The 25,690-nt window shown below is 38.4% G+C and overlaps 1 long non-coding RNA gene across 2 annotated transcripts in view; it reads right to left on the minus strand.

Annotated features, from left to right (window-relative positions):
* Positions 1 to 314: 314 nt before the first annotated feature.
* Positions 315 to 25,690, minus strand: part of LOC147060746 (uncharacterized) — a 94,310-nt gene continuing 68,934 nt past the window's right edge. For both annotated transcript variants that reach the window (XR_015065552.1, XR_015065553.1), the window contains exons 2-4: positions 23,402 to 23,456; positions 13,462 to 13,671; positions 315 to 648 (exon numbers count right to left, since the gene is read on the minus strand). This is a non-coding gene — a long non-coding RNA (uncharacterized LOC147060746). The remainder of the gene's footprint in view (positions 649 to 13,461; positions 13,672 to 23,401; positions 23,457 to 25,690) is intronic.

The following is a 25,690-nucleotide window of genomic DNA, read 5'->3' on the forward strand; positions in this document are numbered from 1 at the left end:
GGGAGCCCACTAAGACAACCATCTGTGGCACAATTTTGGATCTTGTACCATTTTGTGACAGAATGATAGAAGATATACTGGCTGAGTGAGAGAGTGACTGAGAGGAAGTGAGAGCAATTTCTACATGTGGCTACAGTAGGGTGTGTGTGTGTGTGTGTGTGTGTGTGTGTGTGTGTGTGTGTGTGTGTGTGTGTGTGTGTGTGTGTGTGTGTGTGTGTGTGTGTGTGCGCGTCTAAGAGAGCGAAAGAGGCAAGAAATGGAGCTAACAGGAGTCATCTCGATTTATTTTAACATGTAATCATTTCTCTTAACATTTTCACACTGAGAATGTCTCAGAACCAAAGTAATAACAGCTTATGTATTAAAGAATAAAAATGTTCTTTTTTTTTTTTTTAAGTGTACCAGTTCCAGCCACCCATTTATACTACTTTAATTATCATGACTAATCGTTGGCCTACTTATTTGGCATGCATGGAAATTCTAAATTCTTCCTTGATTGTGGTAATAATTTTTCAAAATCATTAAAAACCACAGTTGGTGTTTATGTTTATCTGCTTTTAAAAGAAAGTATTCCTGTGCATCCACATGTGGCCTGTAAACATGAGACCTCTGCATTCATTTGATATCTCTACAAACGTTCCTCGTCGTCTTTCCACCCACCAGTGGTTTGTTGGGGTTGCAACCAGGACAGCAGAATAATATCCCGCAGCACAGCCGTCGATGTAAGAAAGAAGGAAAAAGGAGCATTTGTTATTTGAATGGCATCTGAAGGGCTGTACTTTGTGTCTGCACATTTAAATCCTCTTTCATGCTGACCTATATAACAATCTCATTGTCCTTAGTATAAAGTATTGATATGTGATTGGAAGGATTAACGTTGACCTGAGTTTTTTGCACTTTTACTGTAATATTTTGGACAGGGTGTTGTTTTTTCCGCATTCTGGCCTTTGTTGTTGTGGCCATGATTTGCTAGGAAATCAATGTGAAAATATTCTGTGAACAAGCCAATTTTCATGAGAAGGCATATGGTAAGTCCCATGAATGTCAGGATTGAAATGCCAGTAAATTGTGGTTCTGTGCAGATCAGTTCAAAACAAAGTATGATAAAATGTCTCCAAGGTCATCAATGGGATAATGAGACAATTAGCACTATTTAAAGTTTCTCCATATCCATTTAAATGGATTGGAATCAAATTTGTCAAACATCTCAGTGGACAAAATATATCATCAATTAAGTCACTTAGAACTTTTATGGGATCAAAGTCTCTTAGTCCACAGCGACAACATTGAAACAAGTGTGAGCTCTTGCAAGAATAAAAAATAAATAAATGCTTGTTTGTCTGTTGTTGATCCAAATAGAACACACACATTCATTTTGCCCGTCAACTAAACATCAAAAAATAAACATATGTTATCCCTATGGAGGACATCCTAAGGGACACTCAAGCTTATTGCTTTAACGCTAACATTTCTGGGACGAATGCAATAGACCGGGGACTAACTTTTTTTCCGTGACACAAAAAGATCTCCCTGCGAAAGCTGTAGTGTGTAACTGGCTAAATGTGCTCGTGTTTTTAGATGAGAATGTCCAAATGCATCATCTTTTCAGTGGCAAGCAATTTCCTGAATCATTTGGGGCTTCACTTAAAAAGAATCAATCAAATCAATCATTCATCTGTTCCCTTCAGACACAATATATGATGTAGATCATTAACATGACACACAAGTTCCATCTCTCTCATGAAGCTCAACCGACACAGATGGGTGTTAAGACAACTATTCCAAACAATTAAACATAACATTTTCATCGATTTCACTTTGGCGGGGTAATACAGATGAAATTCTTGAACAAGGCTGCGTGACTGAGTATTCAGTGTGGTATCCCTCAGATGGCACTCCAACAATAAGAACCTACTTCAGTCAACTGAGGACACAGCACCATTTGGTCTAAGAAGTGCTCTGGAAAATTGGTGATAAACAGATTTAATCAATGCATCTACAAATGTTCTGTGTGAAATTAAGATGCTTAATCACATGTTGAAGAAAATGATTAAACTGGAGTGCACTTCTATGCAACCAACAGTGATTAAGTGTCAACTAGTTAGTCAACTAGTTTGATTTATTGAAGATACTGAGCGACAGGAAGCTACACGACATCTGCCCATGTTTAATTAAAATCTTCATTATGCAACACAGATAATCATACCATAACATGCAGAAATACTGATAACTGAGAAAATTGCACTATATGATCAGTCAAAATGCCTTGTGCCCGAAAGTGTGACTAATCGGATCAAACATTTTGAAAACAATGCATCTTATCCTAATTTTAATCAGACCTCTGATCAGATTAAAGAAGGGTTTGCCATGTAAACGTAGCCATCAAATGTACCATTTCATCATGTTAATACATTCCGAAAGTTAACCCCCCCCCTCCCAGTGTTTGATATGCAAGCTTTAAGAGATTTATAACATTTGTTTCTGTCTGCAAGCAATATAGCTGGCTGCTCTAATTAGGAAATTATCAAGATGTTTGTGTAGGCGGCCATTGATTATATTGTTTCAAGCAATCAGTAGTCTGACTCCCAGATGGGATTTTTATGTCTATATTTCTTTCCGAGTGACTAGACTAGACCAGACTGTAGCCACAAGGTGAATGACAGGGAAACAAATAGGTGTGGTGGAGGATTGCAAACCCAATGAGGCCCTTAGGGTCTGCTCTGAGTAGCCCGCACAGTGGTTATTTTAATTTTAATGCTGTACTGGACATTTCATACGGTTGTCCAATTAAGTAGTAAGGACCCTATTTTCATTCCGGGTGCAAGAATGTGCATGTGTGGGGTTTTCTTTCTCTTGGTGGTTTGCTACACATTGCGCTGGTAGAATTTGGGGTTGCAGGGCGTTTGCTCTGTTGTGGGATGGAAGTAGACTTTTCTTTGCCATTCTGCAAGGTGTACCCTCATTTACATCAAAATCAGGCAGGTCGAAGCGCAAATCCCACTCTGCCGTGCCTGATGTTGCGGGAACAAAAGCATCACCCTAATTGGGGATCGTAGCCGTGCCCTGGCAAGCCCGGTGGTCCCGGCAACCCCGGGCACTAACCGCAGAGCTTAAAGTCCGGTTCATCATTGCCATATAACTCCAATGGTAAGTACAACTGAAGCTGGCAAGATTGGCATCTGTTAAACATTTCCATAGTCAGGACTTTTTTCCACGGCCTCTGTCCCAGCAAGTGCCCTTCAACGTGCACATTATTCTATCGATCAGCTGATAAATGTTAATACATTTGGTCAACCAGGGGATTTGGGGGAGGGGGGAGTTCACAAACAAACAGTAGTGACTGGGTGCTTTTAAAATACAGTATAATGAGTTAAAATGATGAGGAGGATTATAATCTGTTCAAATAACGATTCAGAATTGTCCCACGATGGTGTGTGATTCACAAATGAAATAACTGTCATGACTTTGTCCAGGACAGAGCGCTGATTTGTCTCTCTGCACCTAGATCAAATATACCATACGATTGCCTGCATTTGGAATTGGACCTGCCTTTTTTCGGTCGGGAATTTTGTGTCCTTTTTTTCACCAAACTAGCAGATGCGCTGGTGAGAGAGGCAGAAACGCCCAGTGAGGCATAGTGTATCTACCAAATTCACATACATGACCCTGCACGAAAGTGACCATGCGCTGGCCTTCACGCCCAACACTGACTACTTTCGGTCACCAAATTAGCAGGGGCGCTGTGGGCGAGGCTGCTTTGTGCACTCGGCCCCAAAAACACTAGACTATATTTGTGCTGACACGGAAATGAAGTTACGCCTGTTTTTGAGCCAAATTTACGGGTGCCAGTCTACCAAAATAGAGTCTCTAAATGTCTGTGTGCAAATAAGTTCTCTGCCAAAGGTTATGTATATCAATTGATTGTAAATCACTTGCACGCCTTTAAAAAAAAAATCCCTATTGTGCCATCCGATTGAATGGTTGATTATTTCCTACATGCCAACAACAATTTAACATTGGAATATTGAAATAAATAGAAAAATTATTGTAAATTGCATGACAAATATTGTTGGTCAGGTCAAGATTGAAAACAAATCCATCTTCATAAACCTTTACAGGTATTATGCTTTCTCATTTCATTAGCTTTTTATTTTTCTGTGAAATCTTCTTAAACAGGAGTATGAAAATACATTTAGTTATTTTTGTAAATAGGTTCAGAGACCCCCCCAAATCTGACTGGTACATTTTTTGCGCCTCATTATTTTTAATTAGCTCCTCCTTTTTGTTCTCTTACAACCAAGTGTATCTCCACTGCTGCTGCATCTGCTTCAGATGGGACATTCTTCAAGTAGAAGCCCATAGTCATTACTGTCACACCAACTTTGTATCTGTCCTGATTTTAGAAGTAGGCTCTAACAACGCAAAGATGTGTACTGAAATATAATAGTCACATTATAAGATCTTTCACGATCAAACATCTATAGTACTTTTCAATAATTCACTGTACAACAATTAGGTATGAATGAAGGCTGTGTATTCATTCTTTGCCCTCTCCCAGAGTTACACAGGGGAATCGGACATTCGTCAAGCTATGCAAATTTTAGAAATCGAGAATTCAAAATATTGCAGAAACATTTCTTCCAACTTTATCCTGGAATTTCAAAAGATAACAGTGAGGCGACTGTGATAAAAAATATGTTTATGGAAATAATAACAACCACGTGTATGGTCTATGGAAAGATTAAAAATCACTCAGGGTGTGTTTCGCTCAGCAGGCTCATAAAAACAAAACAACACCCAAGAAATCTAAATGCTTGTGTTTTGGATTACTAATACATCAGGCAGCGTACCACACCAATTCCCCAAGGAGGGCTCCCATTTCCTTAAAGAGCAACAAAAAACAATGATGCATATAATGCCCAAAATATGTATTAATCCTTAGAAGATACAATAAATTCACTTAAGGACAGAAAAAAAAAACGATTACGTGTTATTTCGGTTCTTTTACATCAGTTGTGCACATTTCCTCGGTTTATCAAAGGCGTCAGAAAGCAGTATTGCTTCATCTATTATTGACAATTTATGTTAAACTCCCTCTGTCTGTAATGTTTTCAGTTGAACAAACAGAAACGCGCATGGTAAATGGAGTTAAGTTGGCTTCCAAACAATAATGAATTCATGAGAAGTGGAGGCTGCCAGTCCATCAGAAGCTCTCCCCATGCTCCAGATGGCCGGTCCTTTCCTGGCCCACTTTTTGGATTTTTCCCTCACAGTGACTCTGGCTGTGGCAGTGCAACAATTAGCCACACCAAATAGCCCCAGTTGCTACAGTTATATGGACGGGCTGGATGAAAATCAAAAGAAATAAAATGGATGAAGACTTCAACTCAGATGTGTACGTCAGAAGCCAATCCAATTTCAGAATAAACAGTTTCCAGCAAGACAAATGAATCCTGGACGTAAGGATGCACCACACCCAGCAAATTAGCACAGAAGCACAGAATCAGTGTTTGAGCAGAATATTTCATAGTTTCAAACCATTGATACGCCATGAAATTTTTCATCTTAACTATTGTGTGACAAATCAAAAATATTACAGCATACTTTTAGGGTCAAAATTGCTTTACAAATCTCTGGGAGACCTGGATTACATTTAGATATATGTTTTTTTCCCCCAAATGTAACAATAAAACATAACTATGACAGTAATCAATCATTAGATAGAATTTCCATCAACCAAATACATCCTCTTAAACTGCATAATGGAAAATTACATTTATTTCTGTTAATTTTTCTTCTCATTAGCTGCCAAATTACCAGTTTATTTATCAGATGATTATGTTTGGTGTCATAACGGTAATCAAATTGATTAAATTGCCTTGATCAACTAGATGAAAAATCAGTTGATTAATTAATTGGCTTTTTTTCACAAAATATATTTTTAACAGCATGGGAGCATCTCTCTCTCCTTGAATGTTGTGAATTCCAGTTTTAATGCAAGTGTAGTATGACATCCCATTTGTAAGCCCTGTGCACCTTGACGGCAGCCGGACGAGTGATATCGAGAGGAAAAATAGTTTCCAAGTTTATTCTGTGTTCACAACAATGGTGAACACCTATGCTGTTTAAGTTTGTTGTAAACTGGTCAACTAGAATACAAACCTTATTTTGCGATATCAGCAGTGATTCTCAATGGAGGGGGACTAATAAATGTATGAAAGAATGCAGAATGGCTGTCAGATTTTCGACGTGACCACCATCACAAGATACGAGCAGATGTGGGCACCAAAGTTTGCCAGTCCATCCTTCTTCCTCGAGCTGGGCACCCTTCTGTCCTCGCCATAGAGTTACGCTTTTATAGGGACAGTATACAGTATGTACTGTAATGTCAGTATAATTATCATTCTGATATTTGCTTTACATGGCTGTTATGTAATAAGTTATAATATGATAAATTATAATATAATAAATTATAATATAATAAATTAGGGTTAATCTAATCTAATCTAATCTAATCTAATATAATATAATATAAGTTAATATAATATAAGTTAATATAATATAATATGATATAATATAATATAATATAATATAATATAATATAATATAATATAATATAATATAATATAAATTAATATAATATAATATGATATAATATGTAATGTTCAATTAAAGTTAATATAATATAATATGATATAATATAATATTTGATGTGACCAAGTCAACTGTGCCATTTCTCAACTAGAGTGCTGAAAACCAAGGACGCTGTTGAGAACTTCCTCATGGCTTTAGTATTGATTGGTGCTCAAGTACAGACCCTGTCAAATGAATCGAGCGTACCTGCAATCTGTGTGTGTTCCTGTGCATCAGATGTGCTTTGTCTTTTAGTAGTACCCTATTCCTGCTTCTCTAGAAGAAATTTAACTCTCCGAATGTCCTAAATTCTTCTTCACAGCACATTTAAGTAGACAGAGAGCATTCATGATGTTGCTCTTTAGCTTTGACACTCATTGTTGAAAATCAGCTCATTTAATTCTAATTCAAGTTACCACGCACATGCTTCACTGAGCACAAATGGTGGAACTGAATCATGAGAATGGAACCTTGGCATTCCATCTAATCTGCACTCATTCATTTAAAGCACCCTTTTTGGGGTTGGCTCATTGTTACCAACTTGTCATGCAGAGGGCTATGTCTACGTAAATACTTATTTTCATGTCAACATCAAAACATTCCCAAACATTTTTTTGTTGCTCCGTGCTTCAGTGGAGCACACGCAGATGCATAAAGCAGAAAGTTTCACACGATCCTGTCTGATAAAACAAAGTATGAGCGCAGCGAGGGTAGATTTCAAGGCACTGTAACGATGCAGTGAGCTGGTGTAAACTGAGCAGAGAAACAAAGTGCTAACTGAACAGCATGATACATGTGAGTGAACAAAGAAGCTAACAAGTACAAAAACAAACCATTGGCCAAGATTTTCTTCGCTCATTTTCCAGTTGATTCCATTGTGGTACATTAAGTGATTTTTTTTCAAATTGTAAATGATCATTTTGAAGTCAATTTTCTGTCAAAGGTTCTGCCAGGGATGCAACACCAAAGAGCCCCAGTTGTCATAGTTAGTGTCATACTATGGGGCATCATCTAAATAATTCTTTATTTGCCAAAGTTGTTGGTATCTATAACTGCAATGTAATGTCAAATGTGAATCACAATTCTGAGATTTTGGTTTTTTTAAACTCATTTTTATCATTTTGAAAATAAAGTACAGTCTTAGGCCATTGCCGCTGTGCCTGCTCTGCTCCTCCAGACATTTTTGAAAACTCATGCGTACACGTGGCCGTGTTGAGTAACTTGTATTCGTAATCTAATTCTTTACAGGAGTGATTGATACGGCATAGGCACTCTCATCACACTCGGGTGGCACTGCTTGGCTCACTGCTCCCGTCATGTCCAGTCATGTCCCATTTGCCGCTCATTGCGGTCCTTCCTCAATGGGTGTAGCACAGCCTTCCTCATCCATGTTAAGTCCTACATAAAGTTATTGTTTGAATCTTTTTTTCTGCTCTATTGCCCCCTCTGTCTCTTACCTCCAACCATGTTCAGTCTACATTTTCATTAAATATCCATTTTAATACAAAGTGCAAAAGAGGGATATGGAAAACTCTCTCCTCTTCCATAGGAAATAGCATGACCAAGAATGAGTGCAAATAACAAGAAATAATAATTTGGATAATCATCATTACTTTCTTTGGCACAAAAGAAGCTTTTCTCACATACTTGAAAAAACAATTGAAAAAGCAAATTGTAGCTATGCGTTTGTTTGGATTCACTCCGATTATGGTTCATCGAATGGTTACCTTACCGATTCACCAGTGCTTTTCAGCATCGACCATGCACTCCCCTTTAAAAGCTGTAATTACAGTAGACTAATTAGCGTGTCCATTGATGTCGACTTTTCCAAAATACACAGTGCGTTCTGTCCGCCATGCTCATTTCACACACACATGCACGCACTTGCTCTTACCCCTTCAGTTCAGGGAGAGGCTCACTGATGCAAGATTAAGTTTAGGCATAGTTTCCTAAAATACATCCTTCAAGGGCAAGTCACACTTTGTTTGCTTGCCAGATAGACAACAAAAGGTGCATAATGCTGCCTCCAGAGATTTCACAGTTACCTGCAGCATTGCTCAGAAGTGCTGTTCCAACCGTGACACTGCCTCTTCCGCACTTGAGTGATATGTCAAACGAGACACACTCCTGTGTGTGTCTTGGCAACGCTTTGACATCTTGCTCCGACAGCCCGGCGGTGGTTAAACTTTGTGGCGTCTCCGCTTAATATAGACTGTCAGTTCGATTTCCCAAGGTAAGAAGTGTTACTGCAGTTAGACCCTCACCCCAATAAAACTTCAAGAAGTGACTGCCACGTAAACGTTTTACTACGTCTGGCTCAGTGGAGGTTTTATATGAAAAAATAAAATACATTCTTAGGGCACCCACCACTTAAGTTGGCTACATCACAAGTGCTATCTACTATCACATAATACCTCCTGATGTGCTCTTTTCAAATGTTTTTCCACAACTTGTCATCAAATGCTTGATCCATTAGTTGGCATTTACATTAAAAATCAACATAGTGACACCCTAAGCCTCTGAGAAAATCCTGATCCAAGGGAAACATATGGTTGAATCATTGTTAGGTGTCATCTGGGTCTCACAATGTCAAAATCACAAGAAAGACAGCATTCATAGATCAAAAGCTTATTACAAATTTACTAGTTACTAGTGGAACATTTGGATGTTGCTTACACTTACATTCCAAAAGCATTTGTTTTTAATAATTAAAAATAGATATGGAAAGTTTCGCAGGGGCTGTTAAAACAAGAACATTTACAAACCTTATCTGATATAACCAGCATAGAAATTAATATTCAGCCTTACTTACTCCACCATTATGGTATTGACATATTGCATGAACACACCTTGACTAATTTATCTTGACTTGCAAAACTAAACCGCAGATGCAATAATCAAATGAGAGATGTTGATCTCTCAAGCAATCAAAAGCTCAAGGACTCAAAATATTTGAATAAGTAGAGGACTTAACACAATTCGCGCCAGCAAAATGCTAATCATTTGTAAAGCACACAAACTAAAATGACAAGGTGAGAAAATAATGAATGATTTTTTGTGTCGGTAGAAGTCATATTGATTGTTGTCACAGGAAGACGAGTTATATTAAATGAAGGCTGAAACAATTTAACCTTTTCTTAAGAGGATGTGGTAAAGTGAACATTCTTTAAAGAATACAATGGGAAGGTTTTATTTTAAGGATTTTAAAGAAATATTTTTGATATGAGAGGGAGAGGGAGGAGAGAGAGAGAGAGAGAGAGAGAGAGAGAGAGAGAGAGAGAGAGAGAGAGAGAGAGAGAGAGAGAGAGAGAGAGAGAGAGAGAGAGAGAGATTTTTATATTTCCATTCTAGATTGTAAATGATTATGGGGTAACATTTATTGCCGGCGGTAAATGATGGTGCATCCACCCTTTCACTCCCCAAATTCATTACGTTTTAGTTTCAATAAATAAATAATGGAAACAAACTCATATATAATTTACTTTAGTCGTGTAAATGTGGATCATTAAAACTTTAAGAAATAATCACACATTTTGAAAAATACATTTACAGGTAGAGTAAATGCATGGACTCAAGATGTATAGCATTGCATCGATAATTGAAAGAGGAGCCTTCTGAATCACAATCTAATCCAAGGTGCATTTAGAATCGTACCCTTTCTTTTTTGATAAGTCCCTTTGGGACTCAGCAGAGAGCCCACACATTTTGTAGTGAAAACATATGCATTAAAAATGTATGCTGACATTAATTTTTCCACCTGACATTAATTGTCACATATCCCTAACTTTATATGAGTATGTCACAAGTTCCACAAAATGTAGCAGTTCTCTTTTTCCATGTTGTTAGCCGTCTTTCTCAGAAGAAACACAAAGTGGTATTTGATTCGGAGAAGTGGTAATTGTTCCACCTTGATGGTGGTCAATACTCCGAGTGCCTTTTGAATGTAATCTTATAAATTGACCATAAATGGTCAGACTTAATCCTGATGATCATATTTGAGATGTCTCACTGACTATACATGTTATTGGCAAGAAATATTGCGTTGACTTAGCTTTTCCAAACAATACCTTTGTGGGACCAAAAAAAAATAACAAATTGGATATTGGCTGAGAGTGCTATGAATTTTATGAAGTGATGACTAGATAGAGAGAGAGAGTGGAGAGAGAGAGAGAGAGAGACGTATAGACAGACATATAAAGATATACAACTAAATTTTATTCAACAAAACCTAAAACAACTACATAATAGAGTATGACTTTCCAGCTCATCCCTAATATATAGTGCTCATGGAAATAAGTGTGTATTGAAAACTTGGTCCCTGAGAATATATTTGTTTTTTTCATTTGTACTGAGTAAAATTTGGAACGCAGCTGAAGAAGAGGGTGAAAAAAAGACAGGAAATGTGCAAGATAGTATCACACTGGAATTGGATTTCAGTCACACGCGTCCTTATTGGTTTCTAACTTTTCTGTCTTGTTTGGTTCTTTATCGCAATAATATCGAGTGCCCTCGGTATTGTCTGCCGGAGGGACTCAACGATTGGCTGTGAGGGGGTTAACCTTTCAGGGGCAAGCTGCAGGAACATGAAAGACAATTGGCTTCTGACAGCTAATAATTGGGATAACATTTGGATTCTTATTACAATATACAAATACATACAGCATTTTCATTCAAGCTTGTTTTATGATAACAGAATAATTACACTTAAGTGTTCTTGTGTTGACCACTAGATCTTTAACTCATAATTAGATTCGGCCCCACACTGTGAAAAGTGCATGCAATTCAACATGTGTCACTCTTCGCTGCTTGAGTCTAATGCAGTGACGCCGTTTGGAGAAAATATTTCACGCACACACAAGTATAAATGTCTTGTTATCAACAGTTCATTATAAGGCATGACCTAATGACCACTTTGTGTGACCATAAACACAACGCTCCAGCTAGGAGGAGCTGGGAGGTTAATAAAGGGGACATTACTGAAGACATCATTTAAGTGGCTAAATAGACAGAGTCCATAAATATTGACGCACTGCGCCATTGATACAGCATTTTAATTTGGTGTCAGTAATAAACAAACTCTGTATGACCTGAGTAAAAACCACACTTCACTAGTTTGTATGAGAGTAGCCCATCTACAAATCGTGTCTATAATTTTCAAATCTAAAAAGTCGACTTACAGTACTTGGGATGGAAGGTTATTTTCTGACCACACTAATGACGACCATTTGGCAGCATATTCAGAATGACCCAATGACCAAAGGGTAGGTCATTTTTCCACACTTTGAAAAATATGAGTCTCCCCTCCTGTCATCAGAAAAACAAACAAAAGGTCATTTTTCCGCAGGCAACCGCAACGTCATCAGATCCGTGCAGATGCCCTCTCTACTAACAATGACAATTCGTCATGATTTTATCACAACCACTTGGGCTTTTCAAATTTAGGGAAATCAATGCTTGTCACCACCATGTCTAAAGTCGCCAATAGACAACTGTGTAAGGGTAATTAAAATATTTTTCTACCTCTTGGAAAGTCTGGAAAGTCATTTTGTCTGAAATGACACAAAACCACTACATATCTTGAGCGACTATACTTTTAGTCAACAAAACATTTACACCATGTTCGTTTTGCACTCTTTTGTGCACGCTTTTTGTGATACTGTCTAATTTATTGCTTTATTGTTTAATTTATCTTGAGCGACTAAACTTTAGTCAACAACCCAAAAATTATACCATGTTTGTTTTGCTTTGGGAGTGAACTCCTTTTGTGATACTACCACTGATGTGTTTAATTTATTGCAAGAGAGCAATACACATCCACATATGGCTGCTTTGTATATGGCAAAATTGACATGGACTGAACTTGTTCTGATTGAAAATTCATATCACATGCAGAGGTTTCAAATAATTAACGGACAGCAACTTAGTAGTTTTATTTGAGTGATATTCTGACAGAACTCTTAGTTGAGTCTAATTTTTGGCTACTTTATCAACCTCTGATCATGGCAGTCAGGTGCAAACAGCAGTTAGGAGAAAGTTGTATGATAGATCCATGCCTTTCATTTCATTCACAGTTTGATCACAGTTCATTTCTACAGTTCAGGGTGTACCCAACCGACTGCCCAAAGACTGCTGGGATGAGCTCCATCACACCCGCGACCCTTGTGAAAATGGATGGAAATCAACTAACCGACTTCCTTCTTTCCCATGCAGCTTTGGGTATATGTCAGCTTTACAGAGGGAGCTCAGATCTACCCCTCAAATTGAAGGTCAAGCTTTATAGCTGAGTGAGCTACATTCACTCCTTTGCACAGAAAAAAGGAGACTTCTGGTTTAGATTACTGATGAGTTGAAGAAGGATAATAGTAATTTAGTGAAGCGCGGACTGATATTTGTGCAAAAACCAGGACAGTGGCAATCATAACAGATGCATCTCATGGTAAAAAATGTGTGAAGGAACAATAAACGCATTCTGCTTCCTCAACCCCGTTCTGACATTTAGCTACAATATATGAATGGTTTTCTTGTGACTCTTTCAAATCTTAGTATGATAATTTAGAAGCAGGGGTAGGGAGTGTGCAGTCTTTCCTAATGTATGCAAGGACTCAAACAGGAAGATCTTCTACTTGGTACTATAATTAGCTCATGCGTACAAGATCACAATCTAAAGATTTTAACGTCAACAGTAAGATGAATCAAACTTATATTTTGGGCTAAATTAATGAACAAATAATAATAATCTGTAGCAACGGTCAAAAGATAATCATTGCAAAATGTAAATTCTCTCTGATTATTATCACAGACACACCATATCCCTCTCACTTGATTTACCTCAGTATTGCATCTTTTCAGGTACTGTGCTGTGTCGTTTCCCAGTGGATCATTCCCTCGTCATGCTCAGTCTCTGAAATCTTTTCATTAAGACAACTCAAGCGGAGGTGTCTGTTCTCTCCGATGTCAACGTCATATGGAAGAGCTTTAGATGACTGCCGCTTTGGTGGTGGTGTCACCTGTCGATCAGAGACCATTTTGTTCTTAAACCTGCACACACACACAATATATATATATACATAAATCAGTGAATTTGCTGATTTAAACATTGCTTGATATTTATTAGCTATAAACTACTACCAGTAGGGTTCTCATTGCCCATTACCGCACATCCCAGATTTCTTTAGATGAGGTGGGCAGCATGAAGGTGATAAAGTAAAACTCAATATGATGCAGTGTAAATGATATATGTTTCAATTTGAATGAATAGATTTCTGAAACTTTTCATCAAAACTAACCAACATCCTGTTAAAATCCAAATTAGGGTCCTTGTAGTTAATCTTGGACTTTTGTAGACAGGTACGTATCCCTTCCATCACATTAATCTGTGGTCACACTTTGCACTATATCAGAGCGAATCTGAATTGGCGGCCGTTCGGATGTGTTTTTATCCGTACCGTATACAATGTAAAGTACTGTACATCGTACATATTCCATGCAGTAGATTCCCAGAGGCGAGGGTGTTGAAAGCATTTGTCTACTTGAACTTTTATCATGTCACAAGAATTCCATGGGGAATTGTCATTCGAATAGTTTGAGGCCCGCGAAAAGTCTCCCAGTGGGCAACATTGGTGTGTTGTTATGAATAAAACATGTCACTCATTTACAGCAAAGTATCGCTGCTATTTACTTCGACTTACTTTTCATTTTGATTCATCAAAAAGTGTATTCCAGTCAATTTTGCCAAGGAAGCCTAAATGCAGTGATTTCATACCGCATTTTTGGCCACACAGTTTAGTTTAAAAAGCCATATAAACAGTTTAATTTTTGGAATAGCCAGGATGTGTTTGGTCTGTACAAGATCTCTCGATTTAAATGCGTGATGACTTCATCATTTACACACACGAAAGTTGAAACAATTTTAAAGTGAAAAATCATTGACTGGTGGTTGGACTCAAGTGTAGGCTGGATTTCCTAAAAGGACAGGGAAAAGGAGTTTCATGTGATGTCAGATTAAGGTTTACTCACAGATGAGTACAGTATGACGCTTAGGTCCAGCCAAGTGTGACACAGGGTGCCAAGGCCATGGCTGAGTCAAGAAGGTAGACTGGACGAAACAGTAAAAGTAAGTAGGTAAGGTATACTGTAGGTGCTCATTGAATGTCAAGGGGGTGCAACCACCTATTTCTGTGTCAGTCATCTTCCGAACTGTTTATTCTCAAGGGGGTCGCAGGGGATTTAATATATTGTTTTATTACTTAATTAATTGATGTATGTATTTATTTATGTATCTGTCTATGGTAGACTATTTCATTGACAGTCACATAACTATTGAAGCTGTCACCCAATTCAAATTTTACCTGTGTGACATTTGGCTCTTTCAAATGGAGCATACTGATCGTATTTTCACTTTGAATGCATTCAGTGGCACATGCAGCGGAGGGTAACGTTAGCCGTCACTCAACCCCCTTACGTCAAACTTTAATGAAACTTGCTCGATTTGATCTCAAATTTCTGATCTCATCTATCATTCAACAGCACTGAGTAACCATTTGGCTGTCTACTTCCAGCATCTTTTATCAGGTGCTATGAACTATTTTGCATTATTTGCAAGGGAGGTTTCAGATAGCTTTATTCTTATTGTAGCAACATTGTGAATAAACCTTCAGAGAATGTATTTTAAATGAACAATTAGGAGTTTATTTTGTAAAACAGTCCGACAAAAGAAAATGTGTTTTGACTTGGAAAAATAGGTATACATAATTACTTTGATAAGTAACTTTAATCTGATGATTGGTCTGGAAAAAGTAGTGGGAGATCAAATTAATATTGATAGATGGATCAAATTTGTTACCGAAAAAAAAAAGCTGTCATATCGGAGTAAAGTGTTACTACTGGCATCACGGGTCCTCTCAGACCTAAATTTGTCTCTATTGATTCCTGAAGAAAAATAATGGGTCTTGTGCTACTAAATGTGTCACTGTGTTTACTAGCTAATAGGCAGGCCTTGTGGGGGGTGCAGTGTCGACGTGACTTATTTCCACACTTTCGAAACAAGCTTCTAGGGATGAGAATGGTACAAAGCAGAGGGACGATGCTGAATGTTGCCAATATGCTCTGCAAAGTGTCAATACCGTGCATGTTGTGGAACAACAACATAGAAATGCCCGTAATGATAAACACTGGCACTACGACAAGAATTGTTTTTGATCAAAATCTTGACGCCTGATGCTCAGTTGATCTCTAGTACAGATGTGAAAAATTACCATTTCATGGATCTGTGTGGTTGCTCTTGGATGTTTACAGCATGGAGGGCTCCTTGGGAGACGAGAGCAGCTGTAGGAATAAGACATTCTGTTGCCCCCGTGTGACTAATGTATGGTTGCGTACGACCACCATGATGTAATCTGACAACTCAACACCCGAGTCAACGCACAGCAGGCACAGCGTCTGGGATCACGCAGCTTGATGGAACTGACAACGTTTTGACTCTGTATGTTGTTGAAGGAAAAATATTGAACATAAAGAGCTACAGCTTGCAGCCATTGCCTGAGGAAAATATGTAACTGCTGGAAAGATGTTCCATTCGAAAAAAAACAGAGCAATCCGCATAGTGGGGAGGGAAAATAATTTGCCTTGAAAGTGGTACTCCAGTGTAAAGGAGCTGCTGGATTTTGTCTTTGCCGAAAGGCCATTCACAGCATTCATCTCCAGGAATGAACTGCTGTTGCTATGCAAGGCTAATAGTAATTTTCCTGTGACTATTGAACACCAACATTCAAACATCTTAGATTTCAAACAAAGCATTCAAACATTTTCTTGAATGTTGTCCAAAAATCGGGTAGTATTGTGACATTGTGGGAGGTTATCAGTGCACACAAGGCATTAAGTTGATATTTGTTATTTGCTTTTGTAGTAGTTTTTTCCTTTAGAAGAATATGAAACAAAACTAAACATCAAAAGAATAAACTTTCCTAACTCGCAGTGTCTTGCAGAACATTTTGAAGATGATGCAATGTTGAGCTCTGTAGCCATGAGGATAGCTGAGAAGAAAAGCTCGTTGTGTTAAGCAATATTCCTCTTTATTGTTGTCTTTAATGCGCTCCCATTTATCTTGGCCTGGGACCAACAACGGAGCCCTGATGGCTTAAGTGCTGGGTCATTGGCTTGGAACCAAACCCGCAGTGGCGGCATGCTAAGAATCTTCAACTCTCACTCAACTTTTTTGTGGAAAAGGGGTTTTGATTTTGATGATCTGTGACTTGTGTTGTTCATTTGAGTCCCATGTGTTTATGTGACGAGTGTGCTGAGTCAACATGGAGACTGCTCCGTCAAATATCTCACTGGCTTGACGATGATATGCTTATCAGTTGTTATTAAATAATACAGAGGTTTTTGTCACAAAATGGTTTATTAAATCATTCATTGAATTCATTTTGCACTCGTGTGAATAGTTGTATATTATATTACTCATTGAATTTGTTGTGCGACAGTGAATGTTACAAAATAGGTGCAACTGCTACAAGCTATGCACTTTCTTATTTAATGTAAAGATTCTGTTTGGATGTTGATATAAAGTTACGCTTCACGTCTTCTGAAACAGCACTCAACTGACAAGCGTGGAACCAACAGTTGTTTGTTTTATCTCAATTTAATTTGGCCCTGACTTCTGGCCGTGACCTAACCCTAACATGCTCTATCTTCTCCTCAAATGACAAAGTACAGTCTTGACGTTGGAAATGGGTTTGCGTGATGTCTGCCTTCTAGTGGTGAACCCTGTTATTACAACTTAAAACTGATCAGATGGAGTAAATGCTATTATTTTATGAATTAATTGCCAATTCAAGTGAGGGCAACTTGTCGATTGTTGCCCTGTGTTCATTTTTGAAATGTGTATTTTCTGACATAAGAGGCTCTCATAATGCTGGCCATTACAAATGCACACAAATGCATGTTTTTTTTTCTCAGTATATTATTGGTTTTTTTTTCCATTAGAATGTGTTCATTCTCAAGAACTCAATCAGAAGTAAGCCTTCACATCATATATATTCTGAAAATCGTTTACTGATTTTTTTCAAGTGGTCAATCATTTATATTGATCACAGTACTTGACTGATATTTGGCACGAGTGTTAATACATCACATTGGCTACCCAGTCTATGGAAAAGAGTATTAGAAATTTTACAGATTGTAGTTGACTTTGGAGGCGCACTCGTGTAAATGAGGCAACCTGAAAAAAAAAGAAAACAACGTATTGTAAAAAGGTATGCCTATATAAAAACAAATCAGAGTAGGGCGGGGATGCTGGTGGGCGGCGGAATGTCAACATAGGGCCCATCTCTTGAAACACGCAATCAGTCATGTACCGGGAGCGTGCCTGCATTTCAGTCATTTGTCTTTAACAGGCAGTCGGAGCACTAAAGTGGCAATATGTAATTATTGTCTCACTGGCTGATGAAAACAACTCATAACTGATGTGGCTATAATTACAAACACAAATAGATGTACTGCACATCGATTTCATTGTCGTGAGGTTACATTGTCATGTGACACGTTTTCTCAAGGTCAACAGGCTTCTGTAAAAACTACGCATTAAATGCCTGCACCATGTTGGCAAAGGAGACAGCTGTAAAGAGTGTGTGAAACAAATTGCAGTATGTCTGTCAGCTTGTGTTAAATGGAGTGCACCATTGACGAGGCATGCAATCTGCTGTCGCCTTTTGTTAGGACCGGGCAGCCACTTATGAGTCATGACATTTAATATAGATTACATATATTGCATACATTTTGGCGGTGATGGAAGTGAGGCGAACCATATTGCTGCTGCCATTATTTGATGACATCATGCTGTTGACCACCACATGCCAGGGATGACCTTCAGGAGGAATATAGAATGTGAAGCATTATCAAAGGGAGCATGAAGGCGAATATTTTGTGAACCTAGAAAACTCTCTGAACCCAGGCAAAAGACAGAAAATATAAAAGTAGGCCATGGGAATTAATTACGGTCTCAGGGCAAAATAAAATGTATTTCTGTTTTAATTACTACTGAATCAAAAGTATCAGCAGATTTTCTGTCTTTTTTAACTTGTGGACTTTTTGAGACCTTACTTTTCCAATTTTGTCATTCCACTTTCATAGTAAGTAGAATATTTACTTTCTTGTCGGTGGATGTGGAATGGAGGTCAAACGTGAATCAGAGCCTCTCTTTAATATAAAAATATCGCCTCAAAGCATCCAGCAGCTGAGGCAGTTAGAGATACGGTTGTGTGCCAAAAGAAGCGGTTGCAGAATTGCCGTTGGCAGTCAGTGGCTTCCGTGGCATGCGGGGGCTATTATTAATAAATACCTTGTCATTGCGATCACCATCACTCCCTGAAAAATCTCCTTTTGCAAACCGAGCTACAGGTGTTAAGCATTTGCAGCAAATCCATAACAAGTTCCCGCTATCCTGTTTCTGTGCTACGGATGCTCTGTTTTGTCACTATGAATAAGAATATGTTCTTAGTGAACTCAGCCAGTAAATTAAGGATTTGGGAAACTATCCATCATGTTCATTTGGTGAGAACAGGTTGTTCTACACAACAGATTCATATATCTGCTTCAAGAATCAGTGCCACTTTGCACTGCCACTATTTCATAGAGAAAATTCCAAGCGGAACAAGACTAAAAGACCAAGTGGCATATTGTTTAGGTGAGCCGACTCTTGGAGATAGTAGCTGCAGGTTTGTCTGTGCACTCACTCTTGCCACCTGTGCCTTGTCAGGACGGTGACGGATGGATCAAGACAGCCAATGCATACTAATCCGCTCTTAAAACACCTTTAAGGCCATAGTCTGAGAAGACCTGATGGACTGCCTCTCAGTTTTACACCTCGGCACAAAAGATTGTAAGAGCTCCACCGTGCTACCTGGCTTCTAAGACTGTTATTAAGTGTCATTCTGATGCTTCATTTAATAGAGGGAATTAAAATGAAGTTATATGACTTCCTCTTTGAAGGTTCCTGAAATATACATGAATCGCGTTTGCCGTGGTACTGTCAGAGAGTGATGTTTCATAGATATGTTTTACAGATTTTATAGGCAAGCTGATATTGTTTTCCTGATCAAAAAATACCTCGGGTGAAAAATGGGTTATCCCTTATGATCCGTTTAAGAGACTGGCAACAGTGAAACGCTTTGACTGTTTCTTTTCGAAAACTATGTGTTCAATGTATTTCTGATAAAAAGAATAAAACATCCCTGTACCTTGAAATGACATGAATCAGTAATTCATCAGTACTGAGTACTTCTCTGGGGCGTGTGGCTATGTTGAAAGGGGGGCTGCTGTTTTATGTAGCATTCCCGGGCATCCAAAAGAGCCCACTGGCATAAAAGCATGTGTCATTATTGTGCTCTCATGGGGAGAAAAAAAAATTCACATCCATCAGCCTGAAATGTGTTCCAGTGATGGCAGCTAGTCTATGTCCCTTAACACTTTGCTGATAAATATTTACCCCCTGTAAATATTTGAGGGCAGAAAATTGTGCACTTCCAATCACATTGCACCTTTCATTATTTTTCAGTGGCTTACCAAATCAATCTCTGCACACTGCACCGAGATGCGTTGAATTTTTCGCCGCTATTAATCTCCAGCCCAATGAGATGATTAATTGCATTATAAAGGGTTGTCATTGTTGGAGCTCAGGGTCTTTATCCAGAAAACCCCAAAGCCACATTTACATTTAAATGCATTCATGGCTGTGCTTTTCTTATCTGCTACTCATAGGTTAAGAGGGCCTGGAAGGGTTCAAGGCAATGCCAACATGAGGACCGTTGGTCAGTGAATGGCCTGTAGTGTTTTTGCAAACGACAGCAGCACAAATCTCATGCAAGCAGAGGTTTCCAGTGCGAGTATAACACGTTTATCCCAAACAAGGGCCATGGACAAGGGCAAGGCAGCTTTATTTATGCAGCAAATTTCATACCCGATGCAACTCGCTGTACTTCCATCCATTATTGCGGGCGTGCTGGAGCCTATCCCAGCAGTCATCGGGCAGTAGGCGGGGGACACCCTGAACTGAGTGCCAGCCAATCGCAGGGCACACATTGACAAACAAGCATCCGCACTCACACCCAAGGGCAATTTGGAGTGCTCAATTAGCCTACCAAGCATGTCTTTGGAATGTGGGAAGAAACCAAAGTACCCAGAGGAAACCAACGCAGGCATGGGAAAAACAGGCAAACTCCACACAGGAAGGGCTGAGCCAGAATCTAACCCTTGCTAATCATGCCGCCCTCGGTGTGCATCACATAAGCAAAGACACAACACCCAAACGTATTTACAAACAACAGCTAAAGCGAAAAAACAAGACCATCTTGCCAGAATTACTTCAAGAACGTACATTGACAACATTTTAACACATTAACAGAAGACTTTTAGACATCAACAAAAATAGCGTATTTTTTTAAAGTAACTAAAATAAGAACAAAAAAAATAATCTCAAAAATGTTTACAAGGCCTTAATCGAAGGTATGGGAGAAAAGAAAGATGGATTTAAAAGCGTTTACACTCGGGGTTGACTTTGCTTGTTAGCAGCTTGTTCCATTTGTGTGCAGCATAACAATTAAATGCAGCTTTGCCATGTTTAATTCAATTTCATAGCTCAACTAACTGACTGGTCTGTAGACTTCAGAGCCCTACTAGGTTTATATTCAATCAAATAGTGTACTCAGGATCCAAACCATTCTGTAGATAAAGACTAAAAAACATTTTTACTCCAATTATAGTTTTGTAAACATAAACTGCAGTTAGAGATAGTTATTGTCTTTTTTTAAAGCACTTGTTTTTATTTCATTTTATGAACGTGATGATTCTTTTTGATTTTGCTTTTGTCATTTTGTTTGGGTTTATTAACTCTAATATCCTTGTCATGTAGATAAAAGCTTGAAAGACGTGTACTTTTGGAGATTGTGGGTCCCGTCCGTGATTGCCTGTTAAGTGAATTAAAGACGGGCCTCATTTATTGTATTAAAAGGTTCAAATACACTTAAGACTCCGCTGCACCTGAGGAAATAAATAAATCAACTACTGTGCTAACTTATTCATTTCCATTGATGCAGTCCATTTATCTGCACTCTGCACAATTAAGATGTCGTTTCAAATAAACACATCTATCTTTGAGAAATGACACAGAGGCAAGGGAGTACTTAGAGAGGAACTTTAGGTTTTTTTTTTATACCCTTCGAGTATAGCAATTCATTTGACCTTCAAATGGTTTTAAAGGGAATCGCATTGAGCCATGTAAAGAGAAATGGCTTGTGTTAATGCAGAGTTACGCTGCTTGAATACAGAGCAGACCCCCAAATATGTTTAGCTTATGGCTTGACTACTAATAATGAAGACCTTCTCACCGCTGCTCCAAGAGGAGATGGATGGATGTAGCTTGTCTGCTTGTCCACCATTCCAATCTTACATTTTTTCACGCATGTCTTTTTTTTTTCCTCCACTCAAGCTCACCTAAGCATATTTTCTTGCTTCTATCACACAGACGTGCCACAAAAAAAAAAAATAATCATGGCAGAGGGGTGAAGAAATGAAATGCACGAGTTTTAATGAGGGGGAGAGGTAATTTGAAAAGTCTTAGGATGTGTTTGGGAATTTATCAATAACAACCAGCTGGGATTTTATGCATGAGAGAATTTGGTGTAATTGCCTGCACATCCTCGATAGAGCTTCCTCTTCAACAACAAAAATATGCTCTTAATACAAAAATGGCTGACACTACTTACCAACACCATCCTTTTAGTTCACTTCAAATAGTTCATTAAAAAAGAGAAGCCGTTTTTTGAGCCATTAAAAAGTACCTTTAAATGTATTTACTGTGTTATTTGTCAAATTGAATCGTTCTTTCATTTTAATCTTTCATATATCTTTTATAATCTTCTACCATCTGCAGACATCTGAAGAAAAATAACTGAGGGTTTATCACACACCTGCAGATCAGTGTTTTTTTATGTAGGGTGTTTATTAGGTATCGGGCTTTACGTTTGACAATTTTTAACAATATTTTTTTTTTTCTTTTAATACAAGTCACAGCCATGAATGTTGTGCACGTTTAATCATACGTGCCTGCAACATAAAAATGTGTATAACATAACACAGCAAGCATAGAAATAACTCCAATAATAATTGCCAGACAATCCACATAACGTTTATAAATGGAAGTAATTAAAGTTATCTTATGTATTTGTTTTTCCTTAAAGGCAAAAAAGGAGGCATCTAATTTTGGAGAACAACAGTAGGACTGCACCTTGACAATTTGATACAAGAATGTATCAAGAGTGTATTTAAAAGATTCAGATTTGATATATATAACAGTGATCCACAGCATATTTCAAATCCAAATGGTGTTGATTGACCCTGATCTTTGTTGTTTTTGCACATCAGTGTTTGTGATCTTTTTGTTTTGTTTTGTTTTTAAGATTGACCTATAGAAGGTGAGCCACACATTTACTTTATAACTACATTTCCAAACAAGTAATTCTACGTGTTGCTGAATCTAACACTTAATTCATATACGTATATATGGATGAATATTTTACACATAGGTTATTATGAAAACCTGATAAACTAGAGGAAAAAAGGGGCAGATTGGGAATCAGCTCAAAAAATCTTGAAAAATATATTTGCATCTCTGATTTAAAAACTGTAAAAAACTGTAATGTTGACTAAGGATTGATACTGTCAGACAGTTATTAGTTGACAATATAAGTGTGTGTGCATCATCATAAAAGCTTACCCTAATGTTTTGATTCATGCATTTTCACCATTCCATTGCTGTGCTCCTTCTTCTCCTGGAAAAAAGAACAACATAGAAATTGCATTTATTATCGATTATTTCTCATTCAGCGAACCATCATTGTTTTTCTTGAAACTTTTCCAAGAACAACATTGAAATGAAGTTTCCACATAAAAGGCTGTTTGCATCACGTATAAAACTAAATGATCACCACCAGCTGTTCAAGCTGTTTGGCGTGTCCTTGTTGAAAGCGAATAAAAGCTCGGTCTAAGCTTGGGCTGCCATAAAATGCTGCATGAATTTTCTCGCATGAATTGCACATGAATGCTAAGGTCATGGTCAATAGTGGCGTAATCATCCAAACCAGAGATTGGATGTCTTTTTGTGTGCTTGACAAGCGGAGGGAGGCGAATGCTCTTCACTGCAAAGGGAACAAGCTTCGAATCTTGGAGTGTATTACTGAAAAAAATAACTCACGCTGCCACCCCTGCTATCAAAATTGTTCTGGAGGAGATTGCTGCGGGAGCTTCTGTCTGTCTGTGTGTCCCAGTTCGATATTTTGTTCTCCGCCTAAGGTGGTTCACTGATCTCAGGCCAAGAGCTGTGTGAAAAATGCTGCCAACTCATAGAGGATGAATGCTAGAGAAGGGAAAATACACTCAATTCATTCCACCGATGAACAGGTGAAAAGAAAGGAAAGCAGAAAGAGAAGAGGGCGGCTTCATATAAAAACCGGAACACGACGAGAGAAGTTGTAGCCTCTTATCTGCTCTTGTCTTCATCTGTACTTCCTTAGATAAGTACAACATACATATCTGCTCCAACAAATTACTGCTGGAACGTCATGTTCTCTTGAGGTCTAGCGGTGGTGGCTGCTTGATTGGCCTTTGGACCCCGCATGCTTTCCCGCCCTCCCTCTGAGCCAAAAATGTCTCCACCAGGCCTTAAAAGATGTTGTGGTGGAGAGTCCAAGTCACTCGGAAGGCGGGCCTGATGCTTAAAGGTCATATAGTCAGCAATTATGCATCCATCACTAAACAAGTGTGCCATCAAAGTGCGCTCATGTGCCTGAACGGTTACTGGCTCACTCAGCGAAAGCCACTCCACATACACGGTCAGCTGCTAAAATAATAAAATAGCTGCTAAATAATAGACGTGAACAGTGCTTACGTTTATTAGACCGCCACCCAAGATATGGTTCATGCAACTCCGGCACTAAATTAACAGCAATGGTAATTACCAGAATTTTATCTGACAAGTGAAACAAGAAAAAAAGAAGCAATATTTGGTGGTTGCGCAACCGCATCTATTTTCTTACAAGGTTGCTTGTTTTCCTCCATGATGAGCCTAAAATGACCACTAAGTACTGTATTTCAGATCAAATAATCAACCATGAACACAAAGGCTCTCCTTCTGAGACACATGGGCAACTTTTCATTGTGCTGCTGGAATGGACTGGATATTTTTCAAGTTCCTGTGGATATCAAATTGCAAAACCGCCTGGGATTACAAACATATCGAAGGGAAATATTATCTTAGTCAGTGATGTGAGTACAACCACTTTTGTTTGTGTGTGTGTGTGTGTGTGTGTGTGTGTGTGTGTGTGTGTGTGTGTGTGTGTGTGTGTGTGTGTGTGTGTGTGTGTGTGTGTGCGCATGTGTGTGTGTTCCATGGCGTGACTAATCGCAAAATGCTATTTTGTCTGGAGTCATGGAAGATTGAAAAGCATTTACCTCCATGCAATGTGCCGCTGAAAAAGCTTGCCTTTGCAATATGTCCTCATTGTGAAACTGCCATCACTCTACAGGATATCATTGTTTTTCTGCTGCACAAGTGTTGCTTCTGCTTGTTGCTTTTGTGTACTTAAATCAAGCTTACCTAAGCTAAATTCACTATTGACTATAGGTAAAACTAAATTCTGACAGAGGAGTGACACAGTTATGCTGTATTTCCAAACTACTAACATAAAAAGGGTTGTGTTACAAAGTGAATCATCACAGGATGTCTTGACAACGTACGATGAAATGTCAACATTGTTTAGGCATTGAGAGTTGAATAGTGCTGCTTTGTGTCAGAAAGTTGCAGGTCACAGGTTATCCAATAGAATAATGCCCTCAAGCATGCACTACTTAGTACAATGTTCCTTGAGTTACTACAAAAAAATCTGACTACACTGAAGTGACTGATCAAAATCCTCTTTGAACATCAGTGGAAGGAGCTGAAACATGCAGTGGGGTGAAGGCACCCTTCAAACATGAGTCTCCTGGAGTCGTTTGATCATGAGTAGCA

Source organism: Syngnathus leptorhynchus, chromosome 2, assembly GCF_054491065.1.
Source record: "Syngnathus leptorhynchus isolate UIUO chromosome 2, UIUO_Slep, whole genome shotgun sequence".
Lineage (NCBI taxonomy): Eukaryota > Metazoa > Chordata > Actinopteri > Syngnathiformes > Syngnathidae > Syngnathus > Syngnathus leptorhynchus.